The 27,741-nt window shown below is 39.0% G+C and overlaps 1 protein-coding gene across 7 annotated transcripts in view; it reads left to right on the plus strand.

Moving 5' to 3' along the window:
* Positions 1-27,741, plus strand: part of LOC138814048 (Krueppel-like factor 12) — a 708,935-nt gene that overhangs the window by 379,107 nt on the left and 302,087 nt on the right. For 3 of the 7 annotated variants that reach the window (XM_070002822.1, XM_070002820.1, XM_070002821.1), the window contains exon 2: positions 20,838-20,947. The exons of the other annotated variants lie outside the window; for them this stretch is intronic. The gene's annotated coding sequence lies outside the window, so the exon portion shown is untranslated. The remainder of the gene's footprint in view (positions 1-20,837; positions 20,948-27,741) is intronic. 7 annotated transcript variants of the gene reach the window in all.

The raw sequence follows: 27,741 nt of genomic DNA on the forward strand, positions 1-27,741 counted from the left end.
ACAACCATGGATGTTCCTGCCCTTTGCCAGAAATAGCAATCTAGATACTGATCTTGAACAAAAGTATGTCTATGTTCATCTGCACTGAAAACATCTTGTATTTTAGTCATGGTAAGAAAGAGAATTCAGCTTGCAGTGTGGAGCCTGGAAGGCAGAGGGAACTGGCTGGGGGAGGAAGGAAAATTAATGCAGAAGAAAGGGAGAAAATTGTGCCTTTTCCTTATTCAGATAAATTTGTAAAATTGCATCCAGTGATACTTAGATAGATAGATAAAGATCTATCTATCTATCTATCTATCTATCTATCTTTGTATAAAAAGCTTTCTTATACTTTTTTCCCCCCTGCAACTGGAAGTAACTGCACAAGAAAAGGACATTTTGCAATTAGAAAGTCCAATCTGGAAATATGGTAAGCTATTTTTATAGCATCATGTATGACTATATTTTTGTTTGAGTTTCTTTTGTTTTTTTACAGATTTGCAACATGACACTTTAAAAATTCTTCAGTTTTATCTTTTTTTTTTTTTTTACCTGTAGCTCTTTTACAGAATTTTAGTGTGTAAAGACACATTTTATTTTTAGACAGACTCATTGAGTGACTTGGAACATCAGACTGTAGCCTATATGGTTGAAATTGCCTGTTTTAATAATTAAGTAAGACGACTTATTCTCTGCCATTCTTGGCAGAAGTGGACTAGGTGAGTAAGCCATTGGAAATAAAGAAACTTTCATGCCTATGTGTGATGATACGTATTTTCCCCCCATTGAGTAACTTAATAAAGCAGAATAGCTTTACTTGAGCGAGGACTATATAGGCTCGGGTAGAAACCAGTGTATTACCCATACCTAGGATGATGTCTTCTGCAGGCACTTCCCTAATTATTACTAGTTGAGTGAATGGTTGACTTGTTAAATAACATATGAACTGATTGCTTCATATCCTCTGACGATCTTCATAGCACATAAGAAAAGCCATAATAGCATTGCACATTCTCTTTGGGTTGAAATTGCCTTGAGGTAAATTAGAAAACATGGCCAGCCCATAGTTAGAGAATGTCTGAATCTATAGTACCTAGGTTATCTTTTTTTTGTTGTTGTTGTTGGTCATGGGGCTTTAACTCTGGGCGTGGGCGCTGTCCCTTAGTTCTTCAGCTCAAGGCTAACCCTTTACCACTTGAGCCACAGCACCACTTCTGGTTTTCTGGTGGTTTATTGGAGATAAGAGTCTCATGGACTTTTCCTGCCCAGGCTGGCTTTGAACTGTGATTCTCAGATCTCAGCCTTCTAAGTAGCTAGCTAGGATTACAGGTGTGAGCCACTGGTGCCTGGCTAGGTTATCTATTGGAGGAGCTAGGTAAGGACATGGTAATCTCTTCTGATTTGAATGCTTAGTTTATTCCATATTGTGAAAAATCTTTGATGAGCATCATGTCAGTGACTCTTCATGACATATATGTGATTATTAATTGTGCTGTTATTCTTCCATGAGGAAATCAAGATTCTGAGTAGAGCTCTAAGAACTGTCAGCCTCTTTTATGGCTTGCTGCTTAACTAATTTATTGTGTTCTTTCTATCTATCTATCTATCTATCTATCTATCTATCTATCTATCTATCTATCTATCTATCTATCTATCTATCTATTGTTGGTTGCTGTTGTTTTCTAAAGGTCACAGGAAAGTTTATTAGAAAAGAAATACGGCAGAAAAAGAGAGCCCATGCTACTAGAAGGTAGTGGTTGTAGTTACAGCAGTTGCAGAGTTCGCCTTTGGGTTCTATAGGGAGAATTGGAGTCTTTGAAGACTGCTTTCTGATTGGTGGGCTTCTTTCCTGTTTCCTATAAGATTGTGGCACCAGAGATTTAATGCCCTGTCCTCATTTTCTCATTCTTTTGTCCTGGCTTCCTCCTTCTTTTGTAGTCCCTGTCCCCATTTCCTCATCAGCAGACTCCTGGCATCTGACTACTTTTCTATGAACTCATATCACTTTCTTATCTCTGAAGAGGAAACTGAACTGGAGTTAGGGAAAAGATGTATGGTTATTTTTGCTACTTGCTTCAGATATAGGAGCATTAGAGAGAAGTGGCCAACTGGATTCTTTCTTCCCTGCCCTTCCTCCCTCCCTCCCTTCCTTCCTTTTTTCCTTCTTTGCCAGTCCTGGGATTTGAACTCAGGGCCTGGGCACTGTCCCTAAGGCTTCTTTTGCTCAAGGCTAGCACTCTACCACTTGAGCCACCATGCCACTTCTGGCTTTTTTTTTTTTTTTTAATGTTTATGTGGTATTAAGGAATCAAACCCAGGGCTTCATGCATGCTAGGTAAGCACTCAACCACTAAGCCACATTCCCAGTCCCAAACTGAACTTTTTCTAGAGCCTCCTGGATCAGGATTGGTCCTAGTTGGTGGTCAGAGTACCTGAACTGCCAATAGAAGAGATGAGGCTCTTCCTAAACACACGGGGATGCAGAGGCTGCTGCTGTCCAAGGACATGCCCAGCACGCACTGAGAAGTGTGTGTGTGTATTGTATTGAGACATTTTGGGGCCTTGTCTCTGCTTTTGTGAGTCATAGCATTGAAACCCACCCCGCTGTCTAAGGACATTTACAAACTGATTTTCATTGTGGGAAATAATTTGCGTAGGCCGCCTATGAACAGTTCTTAGAAACAAAAGAAAATCCTGAACATGACCATCATCATGTTTGAGTAACTTCCAATTTAAAGTATAATGTGCAATGGTTAGATTCATACTGGGTCCCTTCTTAAAATATTAATTATGTTAGCCTAATCCACAGATATGCTAAATTGGTAGGTTTGGGATGAGGGTCAGACTTTTTTTTAGCTTATCTAATAGTCCTGTGTCCTACCTCTTATCCCTAAGCAATAAACATAGGAACTATATTTCATTGTTGTGTAGCAGAACTCCAAAGGTTTTTCATCTTACCCTCACATATTAAACAGCTTTCCTCTTTCCTCTTCCTCCAGTCCTTTGGAACTGCCATTCTGTTTTGTTTCTATGAATTTAACAATTCTACATACTTAGTATAACGGGCTTCAGTGTTTGCCTTTTGTGATTGGCTTATTTATAGAATATAATAGGGATTCCTTCCCTTGTAAGGCTAAATAATATTCTACAGTGTACATACTATCTGGTCATACATTGATAGACATTTTGGCTGTTTCTTCCTCTTGAAATTATGAATAATGCTGGGGTGAAATGAGTGTACAAGGGCTCAGTGGTAGAGTGCTTGCCTAGCGTGCATGAAGCCCTGGGTTCAATTTCTCAGTACCACATAAACAGAAAAACAAACAAATAAGCTAGAAGTGGTGCTGTGGCTCAAGTGGTAGAGTGCTAACCTTGAGTAAAAGAAGCTCAGGGACAGTGCTCAGACCCTGAGTTCAAGCCACAGGACTGCCAAAAAAAGAAAGAAGGAGAGAAGAAAGGAAGGAAGGAAAGAAGGAAGAAGGAAGGAAAGAAAGGAGTGTACAAATAGCTCTTCATGACCTTCTTTTTAATTCCTTTGGAATTGTGCCCAAAGTGGGAATGATACAGTAGTTGTACTTCACCTTTCTGAGGAAGTCCCGTGCTATTTTCCATAGCAGTTAGGCTTTTCTAATCCTACCAGTAGAGTTTCAGTTTTCCATATCTTTGCTCACGTTATTACCCTTTGTGTTTTGTACATTTGTCCCCATAAATGGGTGTGTACTGTCAGGAAATAGTAGCACCCTGGCGATTCTGATGATAGGGTAGCTGTGTGAACATGGTCTCAGCAAACATTTTTGTTCAGGGTCTGCAACACTGCCAGTTTCATGGTACAAAGCTTTCTGTCTGTTGGAAGGGAATTCCTTGTTTTTGTTAAGGTAGAAGTTTTCAGGAAACCATTACTGTATACAGTTAGCTAATTGGTTGGGTTAAAGTTTCTTTCTAAAGAGCTTTGCTTAAAAATGTTACAGTTTTGTGATTATTCTTAGTATCTCCCCTCTCCCATGGAAATTATGATAATTTTTTGAATTGTGATAAATCCATGTAAATTTAGCATCCTAACTGTTTTTAAGTGGAATTAAGTGCAGCCGCTGTTGTCATCCAAGACCATGAACATTTTTTTTGCTCACAAAGCACACTCTAATTTTTATTTAACCAATTAACTTCTCATTCCCTCCAGCCTTTGTCACCAACTTTCTACTTCTCTTCCTATAAATTTGGTCCCTTTGGATCTCTTAGGTAAGAGAAATCATTTGTTGTGTATGACTGGCGTATTTAAAATTTAGAATGTATTCCAAAATAATCTGTGCTATGTTTTGAAAACATCTCTTTGATAAACATTTACCTAGTGCCTATAACAAAAGAATACCTTATATATTGTAAATTTGTGAACTAAATCCACCCCCCCCCCCCCCCGCACCCCTGCTGCTATACCTTTAAAGATCCCAGAAGGCAATTTATCATTGTATTTTACCAAGCAAGATTAGCCAGGTTTGGGAATGCACACCTGTAATTCCAGTACTTGGAGGACTAGGTAAAAGAACATTAAGTTCAAGGATAGCCTGGGCTACTTAGTGAGATCTTGTGTCTTTTTTTTTTTTTTTTAAGGCAGGGCTTCTTATTTGCACATGAAATAATGGTTTATTGTACAATAGTTGAGAACTTATCTCTAGAGAAATTCTATGAAGGGAAATGATTATTTAGAAAGCATTCATTTAGTGATACCTTTCCAATCTCCAGACTGTATGTAAATGTTTTAATTTAATTTCAGGAACAGAGTTGCTATTTGGTAGCATTAATCAGTGCATTGGAATCATTACTCTGAGTGATTATGCTTCATTTATTTTGTGTCAGATTGTTTTCCACACAATAATAGAGAGTAAAAGTATATCATTAATTACAGTTGAGTAGCTCACACATGTGTTGGTGTACATATCCATATTATCACACAATGAGGGAAATTGAATACAATAAACAAGGCCAACCAAAGAGTTGATGATTCAGTTAAAAAATACTCTGAAATACTCAGCCATTTAAAATTATGCCTTATAACAGTTTTAAATAGTGCTCAAAAAGATTCAGAGAAGCATTTTCACAGGCCAGCATCTTCTGTTTCTATGTGGAAGGCATTTTTAATAATCTGCTTGTGTCTTTCATGGTAAGAGTTTCAGTACTTTGGAATAAAGTATAGGTTCTTGCTGCTGTTGTTGTCTTTTGCCATGGGATAACTTAATTTGCAGACGTGCACCACGGAGGGGTTTATGGAATGGGCGGCCAAGTTAATTGTGAAAACAATAGAATTCTATGCTTAACGATTTTCATTTCTTTCTTTCTTGGCAAGACAGATTTTTTTCCACTTGTGGATCTGAAAAAGAGCTTTAAGCAAAGTTGCAGGATAGAAAGTCAGCATACAGAAAGAAGTAGTTCTAATATTCACTTCTATTCATTATTGAACTTGAAAAAGAAGTCAGGAAAATAATCATATACCTAGGACCCTCAAAAAAAAAAACAACCCCTAACAAACAAAAGTAACAACAACAACAACATAAAACCCAAAAATGAGGCATAAACTTAACCAAAGAGGTCAGAAGATATTTATAGTGAAAACTATAATGTCTGGTAGAAACAACAACAAAAAATCTTCCAAAACTGTAGAAAACACTAGAAGATGGAAAGGCTTTCCTTTCCATGGATCAGCAGGATTAATACTGTCAAGATGAACTTATTTCCAAAAAAGAGCTACAAGTTCAATGTTTACTCATGATGAAAAATCCAGTGATATTCATTGCAGAATTAGAAAACTCAATCTCAGATTACATCTACCATCACAAAAGACCTCAAGTAGCCACAGAAATCCTGAACAAAATGAGCAATGCCGGAGGTATCATAATACCTGATTTCAAGTTGAACTAAGAGTCATAGTAACAAAACCACAATGGTACTGACACAAAAACAGACAACCCTAGACCAGTGAAATAGAATAGAAGATCTGAAAATAAACCAACATAGTTACAGCCATCCAATTTTGACAAGGGAGCCAAAAACATACCTTGATGCAAATAAACCTTTCAGACCTTTCATCACATTATAATTATTTGTTAGACATTTAGAGAGAGTTTCTGCCAATATGCTGGGTGAGGAAGTTTTAATATCTTTATAAAGAGTTTGTGTGGGTACATGCTTGCATGTGGGTATGTGCTTATTTTTTCTTCTTGCTGTTTTGCTTATTTTTTCTTCTTGCTGTTTTATCAATATCTTCTTGCTACTCCTGGGAAGTAGAGGAAGCCAATGACATTTATATAAAGAGAAAAGTTTCATGCCCTGTAGTAGAAGGTGAACCCATATACTTGCTTATTAAATGTAGGTAGTTTTCTGTTTTAGTTTATCAAGTTCACAGTGAATTATGGATCAGAAATACTAAACGAAATTATCTTTAACACTAGAATTACTTCCTGAGCAGGGATTCTCAATATTTGATGCAGACTGGAATCACAAGAGTATTTGAAAATATTAGCACTGTTACATGATCCCTAGAGATTGTAATTTAATTGAGAATTTGATCTGGTGTATTGACTCTGTCAATAGCTGACAGATTCAAATTGCCTGCATGGTTCTAATGTGGCAGGATTGAGAATTGTTTTAGATTCTTGCTGTTAAAAATTTTCAGTAACAGAAACTGGCAGCTATGCTTGATCTGTCAAGTATGGTGAGGGATTAAATCAAATCTAGATTTGAGGATGGGCAGATGCTATTAAACCACTTGGTAGGATCTCTGACACTCATTTGCCTATGAACTTAAGCTTGTGCAGGCCATGAGGAAGTTCCTTCCTTCCCTTTTCCTATCCTTCTTACTGCCACATGTATTCAGTGCCTACTGTCTCTTCCAGCACTATTGAATACCTTGGAGCTATCAATACAGGTTAGAGTCTTTCTTGCATGTTAAGTTTGTAGAAAATGTTGGATAACTTTTTGTTGAATGGAATGGAATCACACCAAAGTCCTTGTAGCATGCTGCTGTGTGGCTCGAGTAATCTGTAGAAGTTACACTTTTTGATATACAGGAGAATTTTACTTTCTCACTTACTCATCTCTTTCCTCAGTAATATTCCAGGACATGCCAGTGTTTGCCAACCTTTTTCAAAGCTTACTACAATTGATTGTCATTTCTCCATGAATCATAAACCCAGTTGGGGCTCATCACCCAGTGAGTTTTGTTAAGATTGGATTCCACTGGGGTGATGGAGAAAAGAAGCTTTTTGATTCATGGGTTCTAAGACTGTCCTAGAAACTCTACTTGCAGATTTGCAGGTTTTTTTTTTTTTTTTTTTTTTTTTTTCCCGGTCGTGGGGCCTGAACTCTGGGCCTGGGCGCTGTCCCTCAGCTCTTCAGCTCAAGGCTAGCGCTCTACCACTTGAGCCACAGCGCCACTTCCGGCTTTTTTTTTTCTTTTTGCTTATGTGGTGCTGAGGAATCAAACCCAGGGCCTCGAGCATGCAAGGCAAGCGCTCTACCACTGAGCCACCTTCCCAGCCCCAGATTTGCAGGTTTTAACCCCCAGTATGTTTGTTTCCTTTCATAGGGGTGAGTGAGGAGAAAGCATCCTGTGTGATCGTGATCCTGTGCCAGTTTAATCAGTTCTTGAGTGCAATCCATTTTCTTGTGTGTATCAGTGCTCAGGTAATTTAGAGAGGCGAAGGAATGCTTTGTGGTAGTAAAATGTGCCTATTTAAGAGAAAAACTGTAGCATGGGGCAGGGAGGGCAGTGATTCTTTTACATAGTTATATCTAGTTTTTCCAGCCTTTCTTCCTATTGAAAATGTTCTTAAACTAAGAGTCAGCAGTCTATATTGCTGAGTTATGCATATTGTAATTGTGCTCTATTGGGAATAAAATTGGGGGAGAATGAAGATTGCAAGGTTGAGTAATAAAGCATTTCTTTTGTTTTGAGTCTTCCATGCTATTAGTGATAGGATTACATTTAAATGTGATATTGAAATAATGTTATTTAGAAACATAAGCACGGAGGACATTCTTTAGGAAAATAATCCAAGCAATGAATTCTGCTTTTACTTTGGATTTGGGGTGATTCGAGTATGGTTGTTAAGATTCTGTATAACTGCATCGCCTTCATTTGTACACTGATTTGGCTATTCTCTTTGAATATACTTTGTTTTGTGGACATGTATGTACTTGGTGTGTGGCTTCTAAGAGCTTTCATTTATTGGGGAACCTTTCAAGTGTACCAAATGAACTTCAGCGAGCAGCTGGTGTAGCTGAATTCAAGGGCAAAGCCTAACTATTGACTGTTTTTGTCCCCCCCCCCCCCCCCCACCCACCCACCAAATAGCTAGGACACAAAGCATTTCCTTAAGCAGTGTTGAGCAGGATTTGGAACTTCCTATTCCTCAAAAAAAAAAAAAAAAAAAAAAAAAGGTCAGAGATTTACAGAAGTGCAAAGGTCAATGCAAAGGTCAACGGCTTGAGATCTCTCCTTTCTACCAGTTCTCCCCAGCTGTCCCTGGAGATGGACTCTTAAGATAAATCTCATCCTTAAAAACAGACTGACTGAACTATCCCACCAAAGGAGAAAATCAGTATAGTAGATAAGTAGCTGGTCATTTTAGTTCCTTTCAGATAATCTCCTTCCAGATAATCACCAGAAGATTCTGGCAGCATAAATACTTGCTTTTTGAAAACAAGGGCATTTCCAAACTCATAGCTTACTTTGCTATTTCTAACATATTTGTTCTAGATCATCAAAGAGAAGTGATCTTGTATATGATTTGTGTGTATAAGTGAGTGAGTGTTAGTTCTGTTTTTTCCTGGTTAATTGGAGATAGGAGTCTCAAAGACCTTTTCTACTCAGTCTGGCTTCAAACTGCAGTCCCTAGATCTCAGCTTCCTAAGTGTAAGGCATATTAAATAGGTAGGTTTCACTAAGTAGCTGATGAGAACACCACTCGTTATTCAGACCAGAAAAGAAGCATGGTGGAGAAACATGGCTGAACAGGGATGGGGGGATGGGAAAGAAGGGTGACCCACCTCTGGGCCAGGACTTATCTAGGTCAGGGACAGGAAGAGGTGGGGCCAGGTGGGGAAAGGTGTGGCCACACTGGATCTGGATGTGACCTCAGGGTCTGGGACCCTCTTAGGGTCGGAGGGGGGGCATGTGACCAGAGGTGGCCCAGGATGTGACCTAGCAGGAGGGGAAGGTGACTGCTTCCAGGTCTGCCATTTACCTAGGTAACAGAAACCGGGCAGAAACTTAGCCAAAAGCGGGGGAGGTGTCCCTGTGTACCTTACACTAAGTAGCTAAGATTATAAGGAATGAGCTACCATTGTGGCAATTTTATATTTCTTAATTCTATGGAGATCATACAAATAGTTAAGGCCTATGAGTTGGCAAATATTAATGTATTTTTATTCTTGGTCATATTTTCACTCAGTTTTCTTTTTGATGAGGTCGCACGTACTAAAGACAGAACGAGCTGAAAGACAGAAGAGAAATACATGATAAAATGTGAACAATTGAGTAGTAAAGTAGAAAATAATTTGGGATGAAAGAAAGATTTGCAGTCACGTGTTTTAGTTCAATGTGTATTTTGTTTTTCTTTTTCTTTTTTTTCTTTTATCGGTTGTGGGGCCTGAACTCTGGGCCTAGGTGCTGTCTCTCAGCTGTTCAGCTCCAGGCTAGCGCCCTACCACTTGAGCCACCGCGCCACTTACGGCTTTTTTCTGCTTACGTGGTGCTGAGGTATATTGAACCCAGAGCCTCATGCATGCAAGGCAAGCGTGCTACCACTGAGCCAACCTCCTAGCCCAGTTCAGTGTGTATTTCTGTATCCCCCCCTTCCTTTCTTCTCTTTGTTTTTTGGTGCTGAGATCTCAGGTTTACTTTCTTTGTGTGTTTGTTTAGAGAACTTGGAAGTTCACAAGAGTTTGAGCATTCTGCCTGCATTCTGTACTCTGTGATCTAAGTTTTTCTGATAGAAAATGCAGTTGTTCCTGAAGTTTTTCTGATAGAAAATGCAGTTGTTCCTGAAGTGTTTTGTGTTCTCCTCTCAATGCTTACAAACATTCTTTCTTAGCATCAATACAAAATAGCAAAACCTATCACCACAGTCAATTATAGTCTTGTCTCTAGAAGCACCATGATGGTTACTTGCACTCTCTCTTTGGACCTTAATTTCTTTTAACTAGTACTTGCTGAATCCATTTTAACTAGTATTGCTGAATCCAACAATAATTTTATTGTTAAAACTGTATGGACTATAAAAAATTTTAGTGTTTTTTAGATTAGGTTAGGTAGGTTACTGGTTGCCGTATGAAATACTGCTTATTACTTTTTTGTAACTTATTTCTGTCTGGTTTAAATGAGAAACTCATGGGAATACTGACACTGTGCAAGTTGTGTTAACAGTCCATTGCAACTAGGATTCTTTAGCTTATAGGGTGTATGTTTCCAGATTAAAACACTGTAATACTCTTCTACAACAACTTGGCTTGTCATTATCAGTAATTTTTAGTAGGGCAGTTTGTAACATGCACAATTAGTACACATGGTCGTGAACAATATGAAAAGCATCACAGCTCTGTAAACGTAATGCTGTATGTTTTATTTTCAGTTCTGTTTTGGGGTACTTAGATTTTGTTAAATCTGTTTGAGTGTATTAAGTGTGATATTATAATAATTTTAACTGTTTCCAGAAAATGCTACATTGTATCAATGACCTTAACTAAGAAAATACTGGTTGTATTTCATTGTGTTTTTATTTCACAATACAATGTCTGATTGCTATTACAGGAAAAACTTAGCTTGGATTTAAGAAGAACTGAAATTAATGTAAATATATAATATTTAAATATATTAAATGTAAATATGTAAGTTAAAATATTTAAATATTATATACCAACACATATTAATTATAAATTTAATATATAACATTTGATATGTGATATTTCATATGCTTGTTAAAACTACTAATAAATTAACTTAAACATACCATCGTGTACTTTATATTTACAGTGATATCATCTGTGAATTGTTTGTTGTGATTATTGGGTCCATTTCTTAAGTTTACTAACGGCTTCACACCCATTATATGAAGTTTTATAGACTAGCACTTAGAACAGCATTAGAAGGCCTTCTCTGTTGGTCTGTCCTGTGCTCGCTCCCCCACTCCTTTGTTCTTACCCTGGAGTGCAAGCTATTTGGGATTGAACTGTTGTGAAAACAAGTCCTTGTGCTCTGGTTCTTTGCTAGCTTTTCTGAGTCTGCACTGGTTTTCTCTATGTCTCTCTTCCTTCCATTGATTTTTCCTTTAGGTGGAGATTTTGGCACAGGTGCTACATAGGCCAGTCTGGCCTTGAACTTGCTATCTTTCCTGCCTCAGCCAACTGAGTGCTGGGATTTGCTGATGTTACAATTGTGTTCCACCAGACTCAAGGTAAATTATATGATTTAAAACAAAAAGTAAGTAAACAAAAAAATGAAACAGCCCCTCCCCAACTTTCTTTGGGCTGTTCTCTCCTTCTCTTTTGCCTTTCAGGTGGAAAGTTCATTTAAGCTCTCTTCCACTCCATCTCCACCCCAGCCACTGCTAACCTCAGTGGTTTCCTGAGTTGTCTTATTTCACTTTTGCTTTCGCACTTGACATGGTGGATAGCTTATGTCTTTGATTTCTTTTACTGTTTTCCTCAGTTCCTTCTTATGCTGTTACTGCTTCCTTGCCTCATTTTCCCTCACTCCCTTCCTCCTTGTCAGAAATTTATTCTTCACAGTTCTCTCATGGCTGGAAGTCTGAGATCAGACCATGAGCATGGTCAGGTTTGTTTGGTGTGAAGTTTCTTTTCTGGGTGGCAGGGGTCAGCTCTTCCTGGGTCCTCACATGGGGAAAAAGAGAGTGAGAGATCTCTGAAGTGTGACCCATCCTTCTCCCCCTCTGACTTATTTTAGGGTTCGAACGCTGGGCCTACAATTGAGCTACATTGATCTCCTTAATAAGGACACTAATTCTGTTGTTGAGGGTACCACCCACATAACCCCATCCTAGCCCCAAACGCCTCTTCTCCTAATACACTGGAAGTGAAATTTTCAGTATATGGATTTTAGAAAACATGAACATTCAGTGTGTTACAGAAAGATGGAAACCTTTTTCTTCAGTGCTTTGTGTTTGCTGTAGGAAGGTTTAGAATTTCAGCAGGGTGCACAAAAACTGGACATAGCATGGTGTTAGGTCACCACAATGCCAATAGGAATCTTCTCTTTTCTGAAACACTTATTTTCTTCTGACTGTTGCTCGTTAATCTCATGTAAGAAGTCTCTCCTGCATGCTTCTCAGGTCGGCATTTGGAAGTTTCATCTCTTTTCCTCCCCCTGTATTTCTTTCATAAGTGTGTTCGTTTATTTCAGCAGCTTCAGATTCTCTCATACAAACGTGAGACCTCAAGTCACTAACTTCACTTTTTTCCTGAGTGCTACAAGTAGACAGCTTCTACTTGACTATTTCCCTTTGGCTATAATATATATTAGTATATATTTATATATACAAACATGTGTATGCGTGTATCTATCATACATACACACATACATATATATACATGTCAAACAGGTTCCCAGCCGTGTTCCTTCCTCTCTTATTTTTATTAATGAATCTTTGACCACTAGGTACTAAATCCTTCAACCTGATGATCAGCCTTAAGACATTATTATCTCCTACCTTTTTATCTCTCTTTAGTCATCAAGTCATACTGATTTCACCTTTTTTAACAGCACTCTTTATTTAGTTCATTTTTTATTAGGTCATTTTTATCATCATAATTGGACTCTTTCTGTATCATATGCATTCATATTCTAAACTATTGGGAAAGATGCTAAAATCTTAAGTATGGTTATGCCTTTTTTTCTTTTTGCTTAGAAGACAATGGCTACCCATAATGTATGATCTAACTTATTAGATGGCTCACATTCTGTCTGTGCACCTGTTTACTCTTTGGGGGAATTTTTGGCGTCTGGGACCTTGTACTGCTTCTTGGTGCTGCCCCACCTTTGCATATGCTGTGTACTCACCACCTATTTTATGTCATCTGAATTCTCTCTTCAGGCTTTTACTGAAGTCTTACCACTGTTGGTTCATACTACTCTCTACACACTGAGTTGTTTTATTTTCCTGGTGTAATAGAGAACTTTTCCTACAATGCTTAGTGTGTTGGATATATATTATTTGTTAAGATGTACATCTACCCTATTATATTGGCCCTCTTTGAGCACTAAGCCCGTATTCTTCATTGTATGAGCAGTCCTGACTCTAGTTGCTGATACAGAGTAGGCGTACTAAAAGAGACAAAGTAGTACTAGTAGCTAATCGCAAAGGAAAGTGACAGAGGAAAACTAAAATTATATATATATATATATATATATATATATATGTTAAATATTTTCTAAAAACATAAGCTTACACTTTTTTTTTTAATGGGGCAAATTTGGGATATAGTGCCTGAGACTTTTTTCCACTATGGATCCACAAGTAGAGTTCAGTGTTTGTTCTCAAAACCATGTTCTTTCTCATTCTCAGTATTGCCTTTTTTTTTTTTTCAACAGGCAAAAACTTAAAAGACATTTGTGAATCTTTTCCATTGTAATATAGTTTTAATGCTCACATCTTCAGTGACAACTTTAGAAAATTATTGTTTATAGTAGACTCATCTTTCGGATATTTTAAAGCAGTGTATTGTTTATAGAAACAGAATATGCTACGTTTCCTATTCCTCTTTCACTTCCTTATGTACTACATCACTTAAATCACATCACTTATCAATATTGCATAAACAGGTGTAGGATGAAAATATTATTATTATTGTTACTACTATTACTACTACTACTACTACTTCTACTACTACTACTACCAGTCCTCGGACTTAAACTCAGGGCCTGAAAACTATTGCTGGGCTTCTTTTTGCTCAAGGCTAGCATTCTACCACTTCAGCCACAGCGCCATTTCTGACTTTTTCTGTTTATGTGGTACTGAGGAATTGAACCCAGGACTTCATGCCTGCTAGGCAAGCACTCTAACCACTAAACCACATTCTAAAAAGTATTATTAAAGGTGGGTCTCAGCCTGGTGTTGTGGCTCAAGTCTGTAATCCAGGCTACTTGGAAGAGTGAGATCTGAGATGGAAGCCAGCTTGGGCAGGAAAATTCCATGAGACTCTGATCTCCAGTAAATCACCAAAAAGCCAAAAGCAGAGTTTTGGCTCAAGAGGTAAAGTGCTAACCCTGAGCAAAGAAGCTCAGGGACAGTGCCCTGAGTTCAAGCCCTGGTATATTCTCTGTCTGTCTGTCTGTCTGTCTGTCTCTCTCTCTCTCTCTTTGTGCATGTGTCTCTGTCTTTCTCTGTTTCATACATGCGGGCACATATACCCACACATGTGTCTTAGAGGATGAGAGCAGAGGTTTTCAGGCTGTTCTGAGAGGAACTAGTTGGAAAGAGTCCAGGTGCATCAGTCAGTATGATTTACACAGGAACTGGGGGAGGTCATTGGTTCAGCTAGACAAGTTGGTTAAGTGAATGTTGGTTTAAACGATCCTACCATGTTTGTCAGATTGATGCTAAAGGCATGTTCATCTCTATTACTTGGCATTTTGGTAACTAGAAGGGCTTAATACATACTTGCCTACCTTCTCCCAACATCGTTTATAAAAATGTTAAATTAGACCACTTTGAGGTCCTGTCTCCTCAAAGTCTTGATGCTTATATGTCCAATTCTGTCATTTATCTGCTTCTTTAGCCACAGTGAAGAGTAATTTTTTTTTTTTAAGGAGTCCTTGGTTTCAGTTTGCAGTCTGTTGGCTTTTTGTCTTTATGACAAAATGCAGACTATCAGCTTGTAAGGAGAGTGCATTTCCCTCGGTAGCTGTTTTCAGCCGGTGGGGAGCAGCAGGCTGAGGGATGTCGTTCATCTCCTGGTGACCTCGAAACAGGAAATGGCCTGGGTCAGAATTAGAACCTTCAGGAACATATCTCCTAGAGACCTAACTTTCATTCACAGTGCCATACTTCCTGAAGATTCCACCACCTCTCAGTTCCATAGGCTGGTCATTAAGCTTGGAATGTTTGGGCTATTGGTGGGTCTTGCTGATCGCATATAGCATACTGTCATTCTTAAAGCTGGGCTGCAGTCTGTTGATGGCTATCAAGTAGAATAAAGCTCAGCCATATTATGTGATTAGGTTTTTGGTTGGTTGTCCATGTAGCTGGGATCAAAGAGGTGCATCATTGTAACTAGCTTGTTGGTTGGGGGGGGGGTCGTGGATCTTGCTAATTGTGGCTTTCAAGCCACAGTTCTTACTTTTATTTTTTTGTATAGCTGGGATTGGAGATGAAAGCCACTGCAGCTGGCTATGCTTTTCTTAATAAAGAACAAGGAGATTATCATTCAATTCTATACAGGCACAGTTTTTGTCTTACATGTATGCTTTGATTAAAAAAATAACCTATTTTATTTTCAGAGGTTTTTTTTTATCTAGTCAAGCAACATTTTTTTTTTTATTGTCTTTGGAGTACTTTGCAAGGTTACTCAAATTCTTTCTTGGCAGGATTATTATTAATGTATACTTGAGCTGCTCAACTTTGAAGGTTTCTTTGTATTCCTTGATAGAACGACCCTCATTCTAATTTTTGAAATGCAGTTAGTTTATGTATGTAACTGCTCACCCCTCATCCCCTTCCCAGGGCCTGATCTTTTTGATGCTTAGCAGGCATTTGTCTTGGGCTATCCATAGGGTCATCAAAATGGTCTTCAAAGAACCTATGGTTTATTTGTGTGAAGTTGCACATTTCCTTTAAAAAAATAATAACTTATGACCTTTATTATAATCTCTCAAGACCAGAGGGATAATACTGTTCAATTTGAGAGTACTCTTTTTCCAGTGAGTAACTGACCGTAATTTTTCTGTAAGTAAAACCCAGAGAAATATATAATGGATGAATTGTATCACATTAGATGGTGTTTCCTTTCAATATCCCAAAGTATCATTAAAAAACAGTAGCTCAACAGAAGTGGGGGGAGAAAGGGTGAACTAATGCAGCAGTGATAACTCACTAGACACTATGTTGAAATGAATTCTACAACTTTTGGGAGAGGGGGTGTTGGGAGGGAAAAAACTAGGAGAAATCGAGGGAAGAGGGGACAGTGTTCAAAAAGAAATGTACTCATTATCTAATGTATATAACTGTAACCGCTTTGCATATCACCTTTATAATAAAAAGAAAAAAAAAGGAAGTGGCGCTGTGGCTCAAGTGGTAGAGCGCTAGCCTTGAGCTGAAGAACTGAGGGACAGTGCCCAGGCCCAGAGTTCAAGACCCACAACCGAAAAAGAAAAAAAAAAAAGAAATAAAACCAGTAGCTCATAGTTTGGCTCTACAAGATTGTCCAATATAATATGTATTTGAGTTATTAATGCCTGTTGTTATTAATAAAGGGGATTTTTTATGGATAAGGCAAAATAGACCAGACTTGTAGAGCAAGGAACTTAGTAAGAAAGCTGATATTGACAATACTTACTATTTGCTTGAGTCAACTTTGTGAAACTCATATAGTACCATGTAAAACCGTTGGGTTTTATGTTTCTTTTTCAAATCGACATCCTCTCAGTATAACCTGCAGCCCCGCAGGCCTTACAAAGCATCCAAAATGACCCACATTTTCTAAATATGCCCTTACCTGCTCATGCATCCATCCCCTTTTCAAGTCTTCCCTAATGCTTTTAAGTCTGGGTCCCATGAGCCATCTTAAGTGCCTGAGAATCATTGCATTAGCTAATTACCATGAAGAGCCCTCTCTGTCTCTGTCTCCTACTTGCTTATAGGCTCCTCTACATTAGATCCCCAGAAGGCTCATCTGGCTCAGTTTAACTCCTCTAACAGTCCTAATTTTGTGTGTTGAGAGAGAACATTTAGATCTTTGTATATTATCAGCCCTTGAGGAGGGGAAAGGATATCCCTTCAGGTCACACTTGATAGTCAGAGGTCCAATCCATGTTGCTATGCCCTTCTCCTCACTGAATTCCAGCACTGTATTGTGGGCTCAGAAAAAGGGCATTTATCCAAGAGCAAGGACACAGAACTCTTATTTTCTGTCTCTGGTGTCTGAATTTACCCACTTACCTACACCAAAGTGTGGAAAATGCATCATAAACAGAACTCCTGCACTGAAAAATAAAGTTCTTCATGCGAGTGGATGCCTTTGGGCTTATTAGGTTTCCATGTGGTTTTTAGTCTCCTATCTTGCAAGTCCTCAGCAAGTTGTTGATATGTATGACTGTCCACATATATTACCTCATAATAAAGGTTTAAATGATGAAATAGTTATCTGGGCAACTGACATTTAATAAATGGGTGATGTGTATATGTTTGTGTGTGCGTTTGTATGTGTGTATGCATGTAAACAATTTTACTGTGTGTATATCTGCCATTATGAATGTGCATATAAATTAGACATTGAACAGTATAAAGTATATTTAAATGGATGGATGAATACATATATTTCTAAGTTCATAATTATGAATAAGTTATATGTATGAATCAAGTGGTGGTATATCAGAACATGTGTAGGTATATGATGAGTCAGAGGGCTGGGAAGGTGGCTCAGTGGTGGAGCACTTGCCTTGCATGCATGAGGCCCTGGGTTCGATTCCTCAGCACCACATAAGCAAAAAGCTGGAAGTGGCACTGTGGCTCAAGTGGTAGAGCACTAGCCTTGAGCTGAAGAGCTGAGGGACAGCGCCCAGGCCCAGAGTTCAGGCCCCACGACTGGACCCAAAAAAAAAAAAATTAAAAAATATGATGAGTCAGACATAGCAGTAATTACGTACATGTGTGAATCGAAGGGTAGTGGAATTGTATGTATATGAATGACTCTAATGTAATGTTTATTTAGGTATGAATCACTTTGACAAGTATCACATGTCTATATTTGTGTATTTGAATATGAATCAGTTGTTTATGTACATTGGACTCAGAATAGTGTAATGGGAAAATATAGTATAAATAAAACAGTATGACTGTGTTATGAAACTTAGTAAAATGTGAGACTCTTGATCTAGCCTTTTAATATTCCAACTTTCCATGTGTCTATGTGTTAGTCTTTAGAGGGGAGAGACATGATAATGCTTAATTTCATGATTGTTTCTCTGAACTAAATAAATAAAGTAAAAATGTTTATAATTATTATTATTAAGGGCCCAACAATTCATTGGTGATGCTATCAAAACTGAAATTTCTAAATCATGAATTTACAATCTCTTGTCTCATTTTCTTAAGACCACATAAATATACATTACTTACTTGAAAATGATTTTGTGAAATTCCTTTGTGGACATGTATATTGTACAAAAGGTTTCTTTGTGATATTTCTGGGTTTCTTGAGTGAAATAATAATTCCCGCCTCCTTTCCCCTTCCCCCTTTTTCTCCTCCTTATCTTCTTTGTGCTGGTACAGGGGCTTGACTTTAGGGTCTGTGTGATGTCTTTTAGCTTTTTTGCTCAAAGTTGGAGTTTTGCCCTTTGAGTCATAGCTTTTTGGTTGTTATTTGGAGCTAAGTGCTGCCATGGCTAGCTTCGAATTGTGATCCTCAGATCTCAGCCTTGTAAGTAGCGAGAATTACAGGCATGAGCTACCAGAACTCTGATTGAATGGAATTCTTAAAGGCCACATTGGTGCCTGCTTTGCTTCTGTGGACAGTGAGTACCTGCCACAGGCACAGTGTTCAGGAAATGCTTGTGAATGAACAGATCTCCGGAATGTCATTTCCAGACTCACCTTCATAAACATGCTTGCATCTTCTCTAAAATTTTTTATCATGTTTTGGTTGGGACCAGTAAACAGAGATGGTTTTCCTGTCAATATGGTGGCAAGATTTCAATGCTTCTTACATGCTGGTTGCAATTGTGACAGAGTGTGAGGAGTACTGGGAATGGAGTGTCTGATTTTCCTCTCTTTTGGAGGAACCATCTTAAACCACTGAACCAAACTGTTTCATTAGCTCTATGTCATAAGGGAGCTTTGTCCCCGGGCATAAATCTTGTGTCCATAGGGCACTGAAGCAGTTAATCTAAATGCTGTCTTGGAATCAAAGTGCCATGTGGACAGTAACACCGAGTTATAACACTGGAACATCAGAAGAACCTGCTTCTTTTCAGAATGTTCTCTTGCTAGTATGGCGTAATTACAAAAGGAAGTAAAAAAAAAAAAACTTTTAAGGAAAATAAAGACTAAAATAAGAATTAGTTAGGTAATACAGAATCTCCCCCCCTTTTTTTTAGATTGCATGAATGCCTTACGCTTCTTTTTGAATTTCAAACTATTGGAGCGTTAGTCACTAACAGCTTGCTGGAATAGTAAAAAATGGTCTTTTAAAGGCCATCTGTCATCTCATGTAGATTAGTAGTGGTAATTAATTTTTACACTACACTTTAGGTTGGTCTTATTTGTGGTAATGATGTAGTAAGCATGGGAATTAAGACTTTAAAACTTTTTTTTTTTTTGTCTTTTTCCCATTCCTCTCCTCTCTTTTTATTTCTGACCTTGACAAGTTTGTACAGGGGGGGTTACAATTTAACCTGTCCATCTAAGTTTTCAGTGCTTTTTAATAAGTTACCCCTTCCATCATTTTCCCCTTTCTCTTCTGTCCCCTCACACCTCAATCTCATTCACTTTTCCTACTTCCTTAATCACATATGTGCATGGAGCATTTTGTCTGTATTTGTCCTCTGATATTGCTAATATTCTTAAGGGAAGTTTTGGCCCCCAAGCGAATGAAATTCGGATGTGTTATGTAAGGTTCTCAGCAGTGTTAATGTCCTTGAAGTTTTGCACAGGAAATTATCATGTAGTCTGAATGCTTGATGTTAGCTTTCGGTGATCTCTTTTATTTTAAGTTCTTTTAGGGTATTCTGAATTGTTTGCATGAAAAATTCGTGCTACTTAGAATCTCAGAAACAAGACTTCTGGTCAAAATGAAAGTAAATATTCACATTAAGGGGTGATGGGGTAAAGGAAAGGAAAAAAAATGTCTTCCACCAGAGCAGACTGCATTCGTGTTCTGCCAACTGGCCTGTTTGTGAGAACTAGTGAAGTCATCAAGCCTGAGCTATTTTAATACCCTGACACGGGTGCACCAAGGCAGCTGGAGGTGCTGCACACAGGAAGCTCAGAGAGCTTTTCAGAAGCAGCAAATTTCCCTGCTGACTGACAGACAGCGTCACGGTTTTGCATAGGCTGAGCTGCTACCATCTCCAAGAAGGGGGAGGGCTTGTGAAACCACCCAGCCAGGAGGAGGGGGGGAAACAAGATCTCTTCAGAGGTGATCTGCAGCCCTGACTCTCAGTGTCAGGAGACTAGACCTGTCCCACAGGATAGGAGACCATGGCTAGGGAATATGGTATGAATAAAGCTGGAGACGAAACCTTTTGTTTATAATAATATTTCTCCTTTTCTTCCCCCTTTTTTAAAAAAAAAACAACTGCAGAAGGTCAGAAGTGCAAGGGCTGGGTTCTGCTGACACAACCCTGTAGCAGATTATAAGCGAAAGAGAGGAAGTGGGACATAGATCTCGTGTAATTTATCAGCATATTGAAAACCAATAGAACACTGTGCGGGATGGTAAATTACATCACCAGGACCCCAAAGTGGGAGGGGATACATGCAAATGGCTTTTTAAATCCTTATGAAAATGAGGTACCACTTGTAAAAAACTGTTGTGTATCCTGAATGCATTCTAATTTTCTGACTGAAATGTGCCTTGTGGATTCTGTGACCAATAATCCTGAAGAAAAGTATAAATAAATATTTGATTCATTATAGATTCATCTACTGGATGCTGTTTTAACCATTGGTGAAATGATCTAAAAGTCTACAGACAGCCTTGTCCCTTTTGAGACGCCGAAAAAGTCCAGATACATCAACCAACAGAGGTAAATTTAGAATTAATGGGCTATGAAGATTAGAGTGTAAGAACTGGACTCTTTTTAGCTTTACCATAGAGGATTATTCTAGAAGTACTCTCCCATAAGAAGAAGCTTCTCACGGTATGAATAAAGCAAAGCAGACACTCCTGTAGCCCTAGTACACTTGGCTCAGGACTGTGAAGGCTGCTGGGATTCAGCCCTGATTTAGCAATGACAAGCCAGAGACAGGAAGCTGCCTTGTTTATTAGAAATAGGCTAACCACAGTCTGAGCCTGCTGAGGAAGATGCTGGGGGTACTTTCATTCTGAATAGCAAGCTTGAATAAAAAAAAAAAAATTGTTTTCTTCTTAGCATAGCTGCTTATCACTAAAGGCTTATATAGTCTTTTGTTCTTAAAATTCAAAGGGGGCAGCCTTTATATTCTTATTCAGAACCAGCTAAAAGTTATGCAGAGCTACCATAGAAAGTTGAGATATGAGGGCTAGCAAAGAGGCTCAATGTAGAGTGCTTGCTTTGCATGCATGAGGCCCTGGGTTCAATTCCTCAGCACCACATAAAGCAGAAAAAGCCAGAAATGGTGCTGTGGCTCTAGTGGTAGAGCACTAGCCTTGAGCTGAAGAGCTGAGGGACAGTGCCCAGGCCCGAAGTTCAGGCCCCACAACAGGCACAAAAAAAAAAAAAAAGAAAGTTGAGATAGGAATGGGCACATGGCCTTGTTTTCAAGAATGCTTCTGTCTCAACTGTAACATTACCTTTAATTTAGGAGGGTGCTTCCTTCAAACTTATTCCAGAAGACATCTACTCAGGACAGAGGGCGTCACCATGTTCCAGAAGGAAAAAGATCAGAATAGCTATAGGGTGACAGGGAAATTGGGTCAGGGGTTTTAGGGGTTGCACAGTGATTTTCTGTAGTGGATTGGATTTGAAGTGTCATTTGGAGTATATGGAGTTACAAATGAAGACACTGAGGACCTCCCCCCCCCCCCCATGTCCTTTCCTGAAGACTTACATCCTAGGATGTGTTATGGAATTTAGGCCATTGATATTGACTGTATTTGAGAATTTTCAGTAAATAGGCTTACCACAGTGGAGGTGGAGGGGGGTGGGCAGAATTGGGGAAAATTATAATATTCTTACATTAAAACTTCCCTGGACTTAAGTTTCTTTCCCTTCTGCCCTTGCATTTAGAAGGTATATGGAAGGTATGTAAGAATCATGATAATTGTTGCAATTGAAAGTCAGGTTCCAAAATTTAGTGTGGTTTTAAACCCAGCTCCTTCTTCATTTCTGTGTGACCCAGGCAAGTTACTGAACATATTAGGGTCTCAGTTTCATCATTTTAACATAAACGTAATAACAGAGCTTACATACACACACACACATGCCAGTCCTGGAACTTGAACTCAGAGCCTGAGCACTGTCCCCGAACTTCTTTTTCTCAAGGCTACTGCTCTATTATCTGAGCTATAGCTGAGCTTTTTGCTATTTAATTGGAGATGAGATTCTCACAGAATTTCCTCCCTAGGCTGGCTTCAAACCATCATGATCCTCAGATCTCGGCCTTCTGAGTAGCTAGGATTACAGGTGTGAGCCACTGGTAAACAGGCTCATAAAAGGATTTTTGTGACAGTCTTTGAAAGAGTAGATCTGGTTTACTTACTCTATTGCATCATGTTAATACGTTTATCTTCAGTGCCTCATGACTTGTTAGGTTTTATTATGTTTTTGTTCCTGTATTAAGACTTGAACTTAGGCTTGGGCACTGTCTCTTAGCTTTTCCCCTTAAGGCTGATGCTCTAACACTTGTGCCACAGCTCTATTTCCAGCTTTTTGCTAGTTAATTGGAGATAAGAGTCTCATAGACTTCCCTGTAGGGGCTGGCTTTGAACCAGGATTCTCAGATCTCAGCCTCCTGAGTACCTAGTGTTACAGGCATGCACGTAGAATTTGCAAGATAAAAATCATACCCATTTTACAGATGGGGAAACTAAAATACAGAGAAACACATGAAAGATGGCATAGGTAAAAAGTGATTGGGCTGACTCTTCCAAGTTTGAATTTTCTCTCTCCTTGAGTCTTTACATCTCTATTCGACTCTTTTTTACCACTGTGCATGCTGTCTCCCTGTCCATCTTATCACTCAGAATTTCACCATGCCCTTGTTTCATTTGCCTAGCTCTCTGTGGACCTAGCAAAACAGCTTTTCAGAAATTGATATTTTTCCCTAATCATTTTTGAATTTTGGTACTCAATTTTATAAGCAGTTGATGAATGCTTTAAAAATTATATTAACTTTGTAGTATCAATTTGTGTCTCAGGAAATCTCTGACCAGTGAATTTTTTTTTTGGTCCGTGGTGGGGCTTGAACTCTGGGCCTGGGCGCTGTCCCTGAGCTCTTTTTGCTCAAGGCTAGCACTCTACCACTTTGAGCCACAGCTCCATGTCTGGTTTTGGAGTGGTTTTTGGAGATAAAAGTCTCAGGGGCCCATTCTGGCTTCAAACTAATGATCCTCAGCCTCCTGAGTAGGTAGGATTACAGGCATGAGCCACCTGCATTCTAGCTCAACTTGCCTTTTTGTGTGTTTTAGTGATTGGGGTTAGGAAAAGTGTTTCAGTGTTGGAAATGACTCCTTGATGCCTATCTTCAACTTGGTTCATTTCATCTTAGTATGAGTGGGTGCTCCAGCTTCAAAAGGTACATGGAGGCCACCTGTCTTGTTCCTCTTACATTTGGCTCTCAGGGTACTGAACATGCCTTCGTAATGGGTTCTCCGGGAGCAGGAATGCAATGGCATAGGCCTGTGTATGGCATAGGCCAGCAGGCAGCCAGACCCTAGCCCGCTTCTGTCTCAGGATTTTCATGTCTCTGGTGCACTTTGTACCTGCCGACACATGAACATAACCCCGTTCCCTTACTTTTTTTTTTTTTTCCTTTCCCAAAGATCATGTTGAGCAAACTTTATGATGATAAGGGAGACTGAAAAGTTCAAAAGTTCAGAAACAAAAATAGTCTGAAATTATATTAGGACCCCCCCCCCCTTTTTTTAAAGCCTTCTCAGAACCTAATGAGGACTTATGCCTGCAGGTCCTCGTCCTGGTCTGAGGTTTCCCCCCACCCCTCTTTCTCAGTAACTTCAGAAAAATTTCTACCTAGCTCTTGTTTTTGGCTGACTTATGTTCAAAACCAGCTCTAGCCTCTTTGTCTGGATCTCTTAGTGTTTTCCCTTCCTCTTCCCCTCTTCCTCCTCCAGGCCCCAGCAGGGAGGAAGAAGCACACTGATTTATAGTACCACTGAGATGAATTTCACTCTCCTCTCTCCCAAAGAAGGCAGATGTGGATTCTAAATGTTTTTTTTCCATTCCACTTTTACACATGGAGTGGAGGCCCACGCCAATTATGGTAAACTCGGTGTATGGGTGGAGTGGTTTAGGTGAGGTGGAGTTTACTGTAACTTTGAAATTACATCATGTTAGTTTCATGATGTGGGTGTTAACACAATTTTCATTTTCACGTGGCATTTTTCTGAAGCTGTTTTTAAACCAGCCCGTAGCAAATACTTAGATTAAGTTTCACTTCTTCCCTCTGTGTTGGGAGCTCTTCATGTTAAATTGAATTCTTACACACTCAAAGGGGGGTATAGTGCATAATTTTACATCCAGTGCCATGGTAGTTGAATTTCTTATTCATCACACACCATATGCAGTGTTATTAATCTTTACTATAAGGAGGATGACAAGTAAGCAATAAAAGACAGGCCATAGAAAATTATCAACAAACATATGGGAACAAATTCCCTAGCAGATGCTTTAGAAAAAAACTAACAGTCAATGGAATTTGGATTACATGTATGTTGTATAACTGATGGACTGGTGTGTGCCCAGTATGGTCTTGGGTCTTTTTGTGAATGAGTGTGGGCTTCTCTCTCTGTTTCTCTTTCTCTGTCTCTCTCTCTGTTTCTGTCTATCTGCCTCCCCCCCTCTCATTCTAGCTCCGTCTCTTTCTCTGTCCCCTCAATACCTGTCTTTAAGTTCACCATAGTTCCAAAGCCTGTTAAAAATATCTGTGTTTGCCAGGCACTGGTGGCTCATGCCTGTAATCCCACCTACTGAGGAGCTGAGTTCTGAGGATCACAGTTCAAAGCCAGGTGGGGTGGGAAGTTTGGTGAGATTTATCTCCTTTAACCAGCCAAAAGCTGAAGTGGAAGTGTGGATTAAGTGGTAAAGTGCCAGCTGGTGAGAAAAAGAGCCAGTTGAGTGTTTGAAGCCCAGAGTTCAAGCGCTAGACTGGCTAGTATGCACATGCAGGCACATACATATATCTGCTTGTGCCAAGTCCAGTATTCTGTGTTTGTAATGTCTTACCTTTTACAGTGTCTTGTGACTGAGGGAAGCCAGGCCAGGGCTGTATGTTGAATGGTTAATAACTCCGGGGTCTGACTCTTTGAGCTGAATGGAGCTCCACTGCTTGCTTAATTAATATGTGACTCTTGTTACTCCCACTTTTGTTTCCTCATCTGCAATAACGAGGTCCACCCTAGGTCATAGTGTTGAGAGCATGACATTTACATGGAAAAGATGTAGGACAAGAAGGTACCTGGTACCTTATAATGTGTATGGTTGTTGTTAATAGTCATAGTATTAGAAAGAAAGGTTAAAAACAGCTGGTCTTTCTATAGTAAATGGAAAATGGGGAGATATATCTGTTGTGAGGAAATGTATTGAGTATAGAAAATGTTTAAAATATACCCTGGCTTTCATTATAAATGGCAAGTGAATTTACTTTTTGTAAATACTGTATTCAGTAGCATATATACAACCATATTAAGTATAAATTGAGCATAATTTATCCTTAGTTATTTTAGTTATTTCAGTCTATCATAGTAAATATCTGAAGATGATTATTATCAACATATAACGAATGGGAGCTAATATCCAGATGGTAGTGTTTTTTCCCGTGACACTGCAGCGTCCTCTTGGGTATGTGTAAGTGAATAGGCACCCATATTCTCAACGAATTCTCCTTGGGTGGTAGTACCTGTAGAACAAGAGATGGCCAGGGAAGTCTCTCTTCAGAGGGAAAACAAGACTACTGATTGGCAGAGATGATGAGGAAAGGCTTTTATCAGGGGGTGGGGTATATTGGAAATTTATGAGGCAGAAAGTAGCAAATTCTTGGCAGGAGAGAGAGCGCCAGTTAGTTGTCCTTGAACTTTCTGTCCCAGCAAAGGAAGAGGAGGGGCAGACACTGGGAGGGGACAACCTTGTCTGGAGGCAGTGACATTTAATTCTTTGCTCATGGTTGCAGTGTGCAAGTGTTTCTGCTCTGTGTGTTAACTTTAAAACCGTAGGAGACTGCAATGGAAATATGCTTGAGGGGGAAAAACTCTCCAGTGGGATTGAGTCACACATCCTGGGTGATGTGTTGTTGGCCAGGGTAGATAAATTGCTTCCCTGGCTCCTCGTTTGATTCTCAGCTTTGATTAGTGGACTTGTTGTTTTTCCCTTTCTGTGTAGTGCCTTTATATTTATTTTCAGTATGAATTGTCTTCCTAAGAATAAGACAAATCACAAGCCAGGAGGAAAGTAAAAAAGAGAGAAAAGACCTCTAACAGTTGATTCAAAACTATACTTTTCAGAATTATCTAATGGACAAATGAGATTTCTCATCTAGGGCTGTTATTCTACAGAAACTTGTATGAAATGCCACAATTTAAAATTTAGATTGGTTTTGATTGGAGAGAAAACAATGTATGTCTGTAATGTGAGTGTGTGTGTGGACGTGTATGTGCACATGTACATATACACATACACACACACACACACACACATTATACACACACCAGTGGATAAAAGGACTTGGATTTCTTCTCTTCTGATTTGAAATCCGTTTTCTTTGATCCTATTTACTTCTTTCTACTCAATCCCAAGTCTGATGTTCTTGGTCTGTCACCTTTCCTTTTGTAGTTGGGGTCCTTATATCCTTGAGGTCCCTCTCATTCATTCATTCATTTTAGTTTCTGTATATTCTTCACTCACATCTCCTGTTTTCAAGTCCTGCTTCTCACCAATCATCCAGCCACAAGTCCCTGGATGTGCAGTGTCTTACAGTATTGGTGCTGGTATTTGTGGTACTCGGCTGTCCCTGAGCTTTTTCATTCAATGCTGGTGCTCTACCACTTGAGCATAGTGCCACTTATGGCTTTTTGCTCATTAATTGGAGATGAGTCTCACAGAATTTCCTGCCAGGCTAGCTTTGAACCAAGATCTCAAATATTAGCTTCCTGAGTTACTTAGATTATAGGTTTTAGCCACTGGCACTTGGCTTATATGTTTTTAAAGTGATTTGGTGCTGTAAGATACATACATACATACATACATATATATTTTTTTCCTTAGAGTTTTCATGTAATTGTGTTTTATGTCTGTGTACCTTTTCACATCTATTTCCCCATCATATTTGCCTTTTTTCATTACATAGTATGTACTCAGGGACCTGAAGCTCCCATTAACACAACTTGAGATATTAACATATTATAAGGTATATGTGTTACAGATATTTTTTCCTCATTCTGTAGGTTTCCCCTTCACTGTTGATGGTTTCTTGACTCTGGAAGACTTTGAGTTTGATGTAATCTCTTATGTCTATATTTGCTTTTGGGATCCTAGCCAAAAAAACCGAAATGTTTGCCCAGACCAGCTACGTGGAGCTTCTCTGTTTTCAATGTTCTTATCACTGTTTTGAACCCAGTGCTTTAAGATATAGGACATGTTCTGTTAGCTCCATCTTCTTGGAGTCATGA

This window comes from Dipodomys merriami, unplaced genomic scaffold (genome assembly GCF_024711535.1).
Source record: "Dipodomys merriami isolate MVZ:Mamm:240054 unplaced genomic scaffold, mDipMer1.0.p SCAF_6, whole genome shotgun sequence".
Taxonomy (NCBI): domain Eukaryota; kingdom Metazoa; phylum Chordata; class Mammalia; order Rodentia; family Heteromyidae; genus Dipodomys; species Dipodomys merriami.